The sequence below is a fragment of the Panulirus ornatus genome, chromosome 2 (genome assembly GCF_036320965.1).
Source record: "Panulirus ornatus isolate Po-2019 chromosome 2, ASM3632096v1, whole genome shotgun sequence".
Taxonomy (NCBI): domain Eukaryota; kingdom Metazoa; phylum Arthropoda; class Malacostraca; order Decapoda; family Palinuridae; genus Panulirus; species Panulirus ornatus.
In genome coordinates, this window is record NC_092225.1 from 20,282,546 (window position 1) to 20,294,655 (window position 12,110).

Below are 12,110 nucleotides of genomic sequence, written 5' to 3' on the forward strand. Positions count from 1 at the left end.
AGCAGGAACCATACACATGCGGTTATTTTGATAGTGCATATTTTCCGTTTGCCCTTACATTCTTATAACGTGACTAATGCTTTGGTTTATTAGCAATGCGTGTCTTATCATATGAAAAGATTTTTATTTTAAGAGAACAAATAGAAATGTATTATGCAAGTGCCTAACGCATTTCTTGTTACCTCATGGATCGACAAGCTTGATACTTGAAACCATCGTTTTCGTAATAACCAGTGGTTGTTTATAACTCCATGATATAATTTCTGCTAACTTTACCAAAAATATTGAAGATAGGACGTCCTGAGGGGCAGAGAGCTTGCGTGAGTTCTTTGACGAACGGAAATTAGCCTGTAAGTGTACAAAATTAGAGGACTTCTAAGAACGACCTGAATTGGTTTACCTCGTGACAACAGTGTAGTCTTGGATGTCTCCACACGCATCGACTGCTTTCTTATTCGGCTATATATATTATATATATATATATATATATATATATATATATATATATATATATATATATATATATATATATATATATATATATCATACTACTCGCCATTCCCTACGTTAGTGAGGTAGCGTTAAGAACAGAGGACTGAGCCCCTGAAGGAAATCCTCGCTTGGCCCCCTTCTCTGTTCCTTCTTTCGGAAAATTAAAAATGAGAGGGGAGGATTTCCAGCCCCCCGCTCCCTCCCCTTTTAGTCGCCTTTTAGGACACGCAGGGAATACATGGGAAGTATTATTTCACCCCTGTCCCTAGGGATGATATATATATATATATATATATATATATATATATATATATATATATATATATATATATATATATATATATATATATATATATATATTATTATTATTATTATACTTTGTCGCTGTCTCCCAATTTTTAGTGGTAGTTAAAGAAATAAGAGATGATAGTGTTCCAGGCTGTTTATAAGGCTCATCCTCCCTTCACACCCACCGACGCTCACAAAAAAGGAAAAAGAAATAACTCCATTGCAACAGACCATGATAACATCAAACGTTTTGGCCCTTGGCCCAGTAGTAGCCAAGGGCCAATCTTCATCCACATCTGGTTACGCAAAATCTCAAACATTTCGTAACCTGCCAGCATAGTATCCATCCTCGTGTTCCCTTGACTCTCCTTCCTCTAACTCCCCATATCATCACTATCGGTAAACAAACTTCAGAATATTTACCCACAACAAAATCAACCAAATTATCCCATTCTCAATCACACAAAACGGCTTTAGATCCAACCATACTATTGCTACACTACACACAATACATACATCCTGAATGGCTTCTTTCAGCCACAACCAGCGTATCACACATGCTAGTGACAGACATCAGCAAAGCATTTGCCCGACGCATCCAAGCAGAAAAGTAGGAGAGAAGGCTAGAGAGCATTATTGGATTACGTGTTAATTGATAGGCGCGTGAAAGAGACTTTTGGATGTTCATGTGCTGAGAGGGTCAATTTGAGGGATGTCTGATAATTATCTTGTGAAGGCTGAGGTGAAGATTTGTAGAGGTTTTCAGAAAGGAGGAGAGAATGTTGGGGTGAAGAGAGTGGTGAGAGTAAGTGAGCTTGGAAAGGAGACTTGTGTGAGGAAACACCAGGAGAGATTGAGTTCAGAATGGAAAAAGGCGATAACAAATGACGTAAGAGGAGTGGGGAGGAATGGGATGTATTTAGGGAAGCGGTGATGGCTTGCGCAAAAGATGCTTATGGCATGAGAGAGGTGGGAGGTGGGCAGATTAGAAAGGGTAGTGAGTGGCGGGATGAAGTAAGATTGTTAGTGAAAGAGAGGAGAGAGGCGTTTGGACGATTTTTGCAGGGAAGTACTGCGAATGATTGGGATATGTATAAAAGAAAGAGGCAGGAGGCCAAGAGAAAGGTGCAAGAGTTGAAAAAGAGTGCAAATGAGAGTTGGCGTGAGAGAATATCATTACAATTTAGGGACGATGAAAAGATGTTTTGGAAGGAGGTAAAAAAAGTGCGTAAGACAAGGGAACAAATGGGAACATCGATGAAGGTGGCTAATGGGGAGGTAATAACAAGTAGTGGTGAAGTGAGAAAGAGATGGAGTGAGTATTTTGAAGGTTTGTTGAATGTGTTTGATAAAAGAGTGGCAGATATAGGGTGTTTTGGTCGAGGTGGTGTGCGAAGTGAGAGGGTCAGGGAGAATGGTTTAGTGAACAGAAGAGGTAGTGAAAGCTTTGCGGAAGATGAAAGCTGGTAAGGCGGCGGGTTTGGATAGTATTGCAGTCGAATTGATTAAAAAGGGGGTGACTGTGTTATTGACTGGTTGGTAAGGATATTCACTGTATGTATAGTTCATAGTGAAGTGCCTAAGGATTGGCGCAATGCATGCAAAGTGCTATTGTATAAAGGCAAAGGGGATAAACGTGAGTGTTCAAATTACAAAGGTATAAGTTTGTCTAGTATTCCAGGGAAATTATATGGGAGGGTATTGATTGAGATGGTAAAGGCATGTACAGAGCATCGGACTGGGGAAGAGCAGTGTGGTTTCAGAAGTGATAGAGGATGTGTGGATCAGGTGTTTGCTTTGAAGAATGTATGTGAGAAATACGGCATGTGTACAAGTAGGAAGAGAGGAAAGTGACTGGTTTGCGGCAGGGGTGCGTGATGTCTCCGTGGCGTTTAATTTGTTTATGGATGGGGTTGTTAGGGAAGTGAATACAAGAGTCTTGGAGAGAGGGGCAAATATGCAGTCTGTTGTGGATGAGAGGGCTTGGGAAGTGAGTCAGTTGTTGTTCGTTGATGATACAGCGCTGGTTACTGATTCGGGTGAGAAACTGCAGAATTTAGTGACTGAGTTTGGTAAAGTGGGTGAAAGAAGAAAGTTGAGAGTAAATGTGGAAAAGAGCCAGGTTGTTAGGTTCTGTAGGGTTGAGGGGCAAGTTAATTGGGTGGTAAGTTTGAATGGAGAAAAACTGGAGGAAGCGAAGTGTTTTAGATATCTGGTAGTGGATTTGGCAGCGGATGGAACCATGGAAGCGGAAGTGGGTCACAGGGTGGGGGAGGGAGCGAAGGTTCTGGGAGCGTTGAAGAGTGTGTGGAAGGCGAGAACGTTATCTCGGAGAGCAAGCAAAATTGGGTATGTTTGAGGGAATAGTGGTTCCAACAATGTTATATGGTTGTGAGGCGTGGGCTATAGATAGGGTTGTGCGGAGGAGGGTGGATGTGTTGGAAATGAAATGTTTGAGGACAATATGTGGTGTGAGGTGGTTTGATTAAGTAATGGAAGGGTAAGAGAGATGTGTGGTAGTAAAAAGTGTGGTGGAGAGAGCAGAAGAGGGTGTATTGAAGTGGTTTGGTCACATGAAGAGAATGAGTGAGGAAAGATTGACGAAGAGAAGTGGGAGACCAAATTGTAGGTGAAAGGATGGGGCGAAAAATATTTTGAGCAATCGGCACCTGAACATACAGGAGGGTGAAATACGTGCAAGGAATAGAGTGAATTGGAATGATGTGGTATACCGGGGTCGACGTGTTGTCAATGAATTGAACCGGGCATGTGAAGCGTCTGGGGTAAACCATGGAAAGTTATGTGGGGCTTGGATGTGGAAAGAGAGCATTACACATGACAGCTGGAGACTGAGTGTGAACGAATGTGGCCTTTGTTGTCCTTTCCTAGTGCTACCTCGCGTGCGCGCGGTGGGGAAGGGGGTTGCCATTTCATGTGTGGCGGGGTGGTATGTATATGTCTGTGCATGTATATGTATGTATACGTTGAAATGTGTAGGTATGTATATGTGCGTGTGTGGGCGTTTATGTATATACATGTGTATGTGGGTGGTTTGGGCCATTCTTTCGTCTGTTTCCTTGCACTACTTCGCTAACGCGGGAGACAGCGACTAAGTATAAGAAGAATGAAATATATAACGCATAATGCCCTCATTGACGGAAGGGTTCGAACTCCTTCCATTTGTTTGGGAGCTTGGGGATGTAAGCATTAGGCTATGTAGCCCATAATAGAAAACTGATGGCTTGATTACTAGTAATCGAATACCCTTATGTATTCTATGAAAGTGCCAATGTGAGCATTATATATTCTAGGAAAGGGCGCGCTCATTGTGCTATATTCATGTTCATATATCTCCACGTGTGATATTAAGTTCGATAAAACTTTTTGTGACTAAGTTCGGTAAAACTTTTAGCTACCATGCTAAGGATTCGAACCCCTGTAGGTGTAATCCCGAGTGGATCCATGCAGACTCGTTTATAGAAATGCAAACCACAATAACACTGTGTTATAACCATATACTGCCTGCATGTGGTTTAGGACAAGCGAGAAGTTGCCCTCTACCCTTTCTTTGCTCCTCAGTGGAGTGGAGCTGGGAAGCTGCAGGCATACTCATTACCAGCACTTGATTATCGTCACTTAGTGAATGGAGAGGGCGGAGGTGGGTGTGATGGATGGGGCGTGGAGGGGGTTGGGAGGGAGTTCTGCTACACCGTCTCGACCCATACTACTAGAGTCGTTCCACACACTCTAGACATCCACGCGCGTTTTTTTTTTTTTTTTTTCTCTCTCATCGTAATTTCGATGACTTTTCTCTTAAGTGTCATGAAAATCATAATGATTCTTGGGGTGACCTCATTCTCATACTTGTATAAGTAAATCTTGCCAGCATGCGACGTCTGTATGTGGACCGTCCGACCCGAAGGACTGACTACTGGCGACTCAGTGTCTACCTGCTATCGACCATCTGATCACTCAGCATGATGACATACGCTGAGAGCCCCCACCCCGCTTATTTGCTCAGTACGCCCTCCCACAGTTCATTGACAACAAAGGGATGATTTGACAGCATCAGAGAAGACTACAGGCCTCTTCTTCCATCACCGGGACTATTAGAGCTGGAAATCTGGTAGGCACAATATAGACACATTTAGTTTCCGGATGCCCTTTACCCCAACCGAAGCCGTGGTCGGAACCATAATAAGTCGTACCCGAACATTTGTAATACACACCTAAGCCCAGCCCGTTAGCGATAAATAAGGGTACTGCGAGCGTCGGCAGTTTTAACAATTTGAGTTCCACTCAGGACGAGGCCTAGAGTGGAGACAGCCCTGAATGTTATGCAACATTAGTCATGAAGGCTATACACTCTATACTGTTCACGAGAGTTATGTGCTATATTTTTCGCTTATCACCAAATGATGGTTATCTAAATAACGGTGAAGAGCATTCCAGCCGCCATATGGCCTGGTGACATACAAAATAAGTTTTCTAAGCTCGTTCAACCCCTAAGTTTGCTAACTAACCATAACAAGTCGCACATAGCTGTGATCTCAACACCAACCCTCTTAAAAACCCTACCATATTCTGTGATGGGGTCAGAGTCTCAAGCAGGTCTCCCACCCAGGGCTGACATTCTGCCTCCAACTTCCTGGGGACAGAATTCTTCTGAATTCCACCTTGTTGAAATTAAATTTATATTGATTAAGGAGGATTTCCTTCATATCCGACTACGACTACAAGCAATTATACATTTATATGATTTTACTACTCTGCTGACACGCCAATCTTTACTATCACTGCCTGGAGCTCATTCAACACTGCCTCTTGAAGGCTTATCCACGTAGCCAGATAACTAATGAACGGTTGATAACCCTAGCTCTTCTACACATTCACGAGGATAATGATAGTCAACGCTATTATCAATGAGAGTCAAATGGCGCCACAGGACGCTGTCGTCTTGCCCTTATCTTTGTCTTATTCTTAATTCTATGTATTTAAAGTGTATACATACATTTAAATACTTATTATTATGATTGTCCATGTTTTGGACAATCACATGTTTACCAAATGGCGTCCTAGCTTTGACTCTTCGATATATATCAACTGACTGTTAGATTTCTCTCTTGTGTCTCCCCTGATGATGTGATTATTACACGAAAGTGCACTTGGGAACTTATCATGTTTCATTTTTCCCCGTGGACTCATAGGAATATATATATATATATATATATATATATATATATATATATATATATATATATATATATATATATATATATATATATATATATATTTTCCAAAAGAAGGAACACAGAAGGGGGCTAGGTGAGGATATTCCCTCAAAGGCCCAGTCCTCTGTTCTTAACGCTACCTCGCTAACGCGGGAAATGGCTGCCAGATCCACTCCCAGATATCTAAAACACTTCACTTCCTCCAGTTTTTCTCCATTCAAACTCACCTCCCAATTGACTTGACCCTCAACCCTACTGTACCTAATAACCTTGCTCTTATTCACATTAACTCTTAACTTTCTTCTTCCACACACTTTACCAAATTCAGTCACCAGCTTTTGCAGTTTCTCACATGAATCAGCCACCAGCGCTGGTGGCTGATATATATATATATATATATATATATATATATATATATATATATATATATATATATATATATATATATATTCTTTCGTACTATTCACCATTTCCTGCGTTAGCGAGGTAGCGTTAATAACATAGGACTGGGCCTTTGAGGGAATATCCTCACCTGGCCCCCTTCTCTGTTCCCTCTTTTGGAAAATTGAAAAAAAAAACCGAGAGGGGAGGATTTCCAGCCACCCGCTCCCTCCCCTTTTAGTCGCCTTCTACGACACGCAGGGAATACGTGGGAAGTATTCTTTCTCCCCTATCCCCAGGGATAATATATATATATATATATTTATATATATATATATATATATATATATATATATATATATATATAAACATTTCTTTCACTGCATTCTGTTCGAGGATTAATGTGTGTAATGAATTGCCTGTAGTTCAGGATGAACGTCGGGCTCAACCGGAATCTTCAGGTTTTGAGGTACGTTCTCCAGTCCACTGGTTCTTTGATAGAGATCTTTAGGTGATCGAGATTTGTCACACCAGTAATCTTTACTGTTGAGTAAAGTTAGCCATAACTTTTATCAACATCATGTCGGAGGCGTTTTTAAGATCAAACTGCTTTGTGCAATGTTCTCGGAGTGCCTATTAGGAATATTCACATGGCCTGAATAAACCTTTGCACTTGAAGTTTCGGAAGTCGTTGCATAAGAGAAAGGTTCCTGTAGAATTATTAAAAACGCAGGTAATGCCGACTTTCAAGAAAAGAAAATGGTCACTGCTCAAGTGCAGTCAGTAGTATGAATTTGCAGTTATGAAAGCAGTTGTAAGAGCAAACTTGTACCTAATTTGAGTTGACAACGGATTCATGTCAAGTAAGAGCTGTCTTGCCAGCCTTTTGAAAACATTTGAAAACTGCGACATCATCATTAGACAAAGGATACAACAATGACACGGTAATTTGATACACTTCACCGAAAGGGGCTACTCATAATTTGAAAGCTTATTGTATTCAAGGCAAAATGCTAAACTGAACTGAGAGATTCCTGACAAAAAAAAAGAAAATAAGAATGCATTTTGATACATGGAGAGAACTCGTACAGTTGTAGTAGGGTGGACAGTGGAGTGCCACAGGGAACTGTTTTGGGTTATATTTCATTTTTAGTATATGTAGATGTCATACCTGTAATTTGAAGATTACTGTGGATGGCACTAAAGTTTGGCATGGCATTAGAGCATCACATGATATGCTACCACAGGAAAGCAGACGGGCGACTGGTCGAGAAACTGGCTTTCAGTATTCCATGAGGAATTGCAAAATGGTAGACAGTGGGAGAAGAAATGAAAAACACGTACACATGATGATAGATGGAATTAATAACGCTGAGTGAGATTGAAGAAGACACTAGAATGTGGAAAAGGAACGACATGAAAGTAAGAAAGCATTGTATCCATGTTGCTTGAAAAATATATTTAAAAATGATATGAAATCCATTAAGAAAACTTTTAGCCTGATAGAAAAATATTTGCAATAATGTGTAAAACACATCCGTCCACACACTGAATACTGTGTTCAGGATTGGTCACCGTACCACAAGAAGGATATTTTATTACTCATCTGGAAAGTGTCTAACGTAGAGCCAAAGAGCTCGTTGTCGGGCTGAAGAGAGAGTTAGGAAGAAATGCATGACCTCATCGCCTCCTATCAATGTGGTGGTGGTGTTCATATTCTCAGAGCGTCCTCTTGTGAAGCCTTCAGGAATCTTACGTTGAGAAAAGCTGTAGGAGGGCTTATTTTGTTTGGGTCAAGTTGGCGGCGACCATATTTGGTCCAGCTGCTTTGATATCATTCTCGCTTGGTCATCCAGTGACGTCAACACATACAAACATTGGGATATATGATAGCAATGGCCTCTGCAGTGTGGTGGTTAGCGTTACTGACCTTTAATCAAGGACGGGTCCTCATGAACAGTAGGGTTGACTGCAGACCGACTGCTGCAAGAAGGATTCGAACCTATGCGGTCGATCCTGGGCGGCTCATGAATGCTTCACAGTCAGAAACGCTAACCGTTACACCTAAGAAGTCCATTAATTCACCTGCAAGAATCTGGGAGTCTCGTTTAGATGATGGATTTTTTTTTTCTTCTGAACGGTTGCTCTATTTATACAAAGGATTGATCCGTCCTTTTATTGAGAACTGTTCTCACATTTAGGATGGTTCGAACTCTGCGTCCTTACTCAACAGAGTTCACTCGAAAGCGGTCCGAGTATCAGCTCTCCCAGGATATATCCAAGACTTAACCAACTTGTCGTATGCCGCACTGTTGGTTAGCTTTCCTATTTCTTTAGGTATCATTTTGGTTTTTGCTCCCGAGTGCTTGGGTTCTTGTGTGCCCCTACCATTAACTAGACCACGTAATACTCTGCAGGCTGCAGGCATCACATGATTACTTTGTGACCATGGCAACTCGAGGGTGGGCCGTTTTGCTAAAACTTTCTTTCCCTACACCCCGAAACTTTGGAACTCTTTACCCTCTCATGTCTGACCCAGTAACTGTGACGTGGCATTTTTTAGAAATTAGATTTTTCACTTCCTCCAAAATCAGCAAGTACTTTTCCTTATCTTTAATTTTTCCTCATTAACTGCTTTATATTTCAGTTACGGCCCGTCCTTGATGTGGAATTTTGTTCGTTATTGGAGCGTCCAACGTAAGAGAATGAAAAAGCAGAATGAGTGTTCAGAAACGAAAGGCCACGAAGCCTTATATAAAAATCGCTGGAGGACAGTGTAGTTCTAAAGGGGTCGACGAGAACAAATATTGTACCTGTCGTTTCAGAAAGTAGATGGGAAAGTTGCACTGAATTACCGACCAGTGTTATCTCTGACGAATGTGGCCTGTAAGACACTGAACTGATAACCAGGAAGTAAGTGGATGATCGTTTGCTTAGGAGAAACTTACCGAGTGACAACGCGGATTCAAGGAAAGGTCATGCGTAAATTTTATGAGAGAGAGCTCTGTTTTAGGCAATAGAGCTCAATGAGTGGATTGCGTGTTCCTGGAGTGTCAGAAAGCAGTTGATGCTACCACGAAGGAGGGTGGTAAATAAGCTAGTTTTCAGGCAGGCATAAGTGGAAGACTGCAGCGATGGGGGGGACATCGTGGAAAGGGGCAGGGGGCGCATGTCGAAGGAGCCCTCTTGATGAAATGGACTAGGGCAACCAATGGCGTAGTGCAAGGCTCGATCTTGGGGCACTTGCTATTCATGATCTGCAAGATCTTGAACATGTTGCGGAGAGAAAAGTGAAGTATGACGCGGATTGCATCAAGTTGCTAAGGTACTTACACAATCCTCAAAGTTGGTCTGATGTATGGTTCATGAAATTCAGACGGAGTGATTACAAAGTAATGAGGATGGGACACAGCGAAAAAGGGCGTCGCACTGAAGATATCTAGTTGTAAAGAAACTGCAGAAGAACTGTAAAAAGATACTGTTTGATGGCAAATGATATTATATTCATATGGATGAGAAAAAGTTCATCAAACTATTTCTAACGCATAATAGACCAAATTAAGACTATAATTTTCAAGTTATGGCTATCGAACGTAAAGAAGCACAAAGAAGATCTAGAGGTGGACAACAAAGACGGTACGTAAAGGAAAAAAAAAAAATAATGGGAGTTGAATAATACCTTCATATTTCTGAATAATCTGTTGAGGTCGACAGTCTTCGAAAGATGTAAAGATAGAACAACAAGGAACCACAAAAATATACACGAAATTTTTTATGATAGATGTATGGAAGTATTTTTACAGTATTGGAGTAACGGACGAACGAAATTTGCTCGTCTCTAAAATTGTGAATGCTATCGTTATGCGGGTTTGAATAAAGAAAATTTGATAGCAAAGAAAGTTCAAGAGATGGAGCCCCACGAGTGTACAACTCCCTCCCCGGACAGTACAATTAGGTTATTAACACACACTCACACACGAGCCTCTATGGTGTAGCGGTTAGCCAGTCCACAGTCCACCCAACTGTTCATCCACCCTTAGGGGCTGGTCGATATATGGGCACCAGTCATAGGCTGTTTGTGTGTGTGTGTGCATACATGCAAAGGAGTAAAGACAGGATGAATACTGACAAGGTTAAGAGACGGGCAACACGAGTTTAAATTTTTTTCTCCTTAGCACAAACAGTAAACACACACACACACACACACACACACACACACACACACACAAGGATACCTCTATCTTCAAACACGGACGGTACGCTTAGAAAGATCGTTTTAACGCAGACCTAGCTGTTTGTGTATTGCGAGCTTTTCAAAGCAGATTAGATGTCTGGGTGATATCATCTACGTATACTGTGCAGTGGGGAACTTTGCAGCCGGTAATTATAAAAAAAAAAAACTTGTAGAGAGAGAGAAATAGGAAAATATTGAATCGAGAGTGGTAAAATTAACTAAATCATGTCTTCCCTGCTGGGAACTTTGTCCAAATCTGTTATTCCGACAGTTGTGACGAGACGAAATAAAAATATGGAGATTAAAAAAAAAGTGGAGAAATGCAGTGCTAAGTCGCTATCGTAAAGTGCATTTGTTTATTTTTGAAAAGGAAATCGCTGGTTAAACAAGACAGAGTTGGAGACAAGATAGTACCCTGAAGACAGCTTTTGCTGAATAGTGAGGGAAAAGTTGATTGATCTAAAACTTTTGATATACATCGTCTAGCGAGAAAGCTAGAGATAAGAAGAGAAAGTGAAGAGGAAAGCCTAGAGAGGGCGAGCATGGGTCAGGTCACCCTGACGCCAGTGCCACACCCTGTCAGAAGCTTTCGAGATACCAGGAGTTACAACTTAAGATTCCCCAAAGTCTCTTAAGAGAGGAGGATGACCAGACATTGGTAACAAAATGCATCAGAGGCTGGACTACGAAATTCAAGATGCAGGAATTAGGAGGTTCTGGAAATAGTAAAGTCAGAAACACAGGAGGATAGTTTAAGAAATTAGAAAGGTCACCGATTTGAGATAGGCTTTACCACAACAGTTCTCCGCAGAGGTGTTGTGGTGATAGATTTGGCAGTGATGATAATGGTGATGGTTGATGACTGTGGTGGTGGTAGTGGTTTTGGTGCTGGTGGAGATTACGGCAATGGTGGTGGTGATGGTGGTAACGGTAATGGTGGTGGGAGTGACGAAGGTAGTGTTGATGGTGGTATTACAGGTGACGGTGGTGATAGTGATGGTTCTGGTGGTCAGGACGAAGGAGGTAGTGATAGTAATGGTAGTGATCATGTTGATAGTAATAGTGATGGCGGTGGTGATGGTGATAATGGTGGTAGTTATAGTGGTGGTGACGGCGGGGTTGGTGACGGGGATAGTAGTGGTGGTGGTGTTGGTGGAAGTAGTTATGGTGGTGAAGATGGGGTAGTTATGATGGTAATGTGCTTGACCTTCCTGTATATGCCCCCCCCCCCCCCGCCCCCTTAATTCACACAGTAGCAAGGTCGCCCCGCCTCCTGTGGCGTACTGGCTCCTGCTCCTGAGACGTGGGCCTGGTCCTCTGCTGCGCAGCTCACTTTAACTTAGTTATTTATTGAGACAGCTGCCAGGCTATGGCGTGGAGAAAACACAAGTGGCACCTTGTGAACCTGAGCGTAAATACCTAATGTAGATACAGTTATTGGATAAGGAGGCCCTTAAGTTGGTCAGTGTCATTGAAGTAGTTAC

At 41.8% G+C, this 12,110-nt stretch overlaps 1 protein-coding gene across 1 annotated transcript in view; it reads left to right on the plus strand.

The window, feature by feature from the left end:
* Window positions 1-12,110, plus strand: part of LOC139753918 (uncharacterized) — a 74,327-nt gene that overhangs the window by 14,899 nt on the left and 47,318 nt on the right. The window lies entirely within an intron of this gene.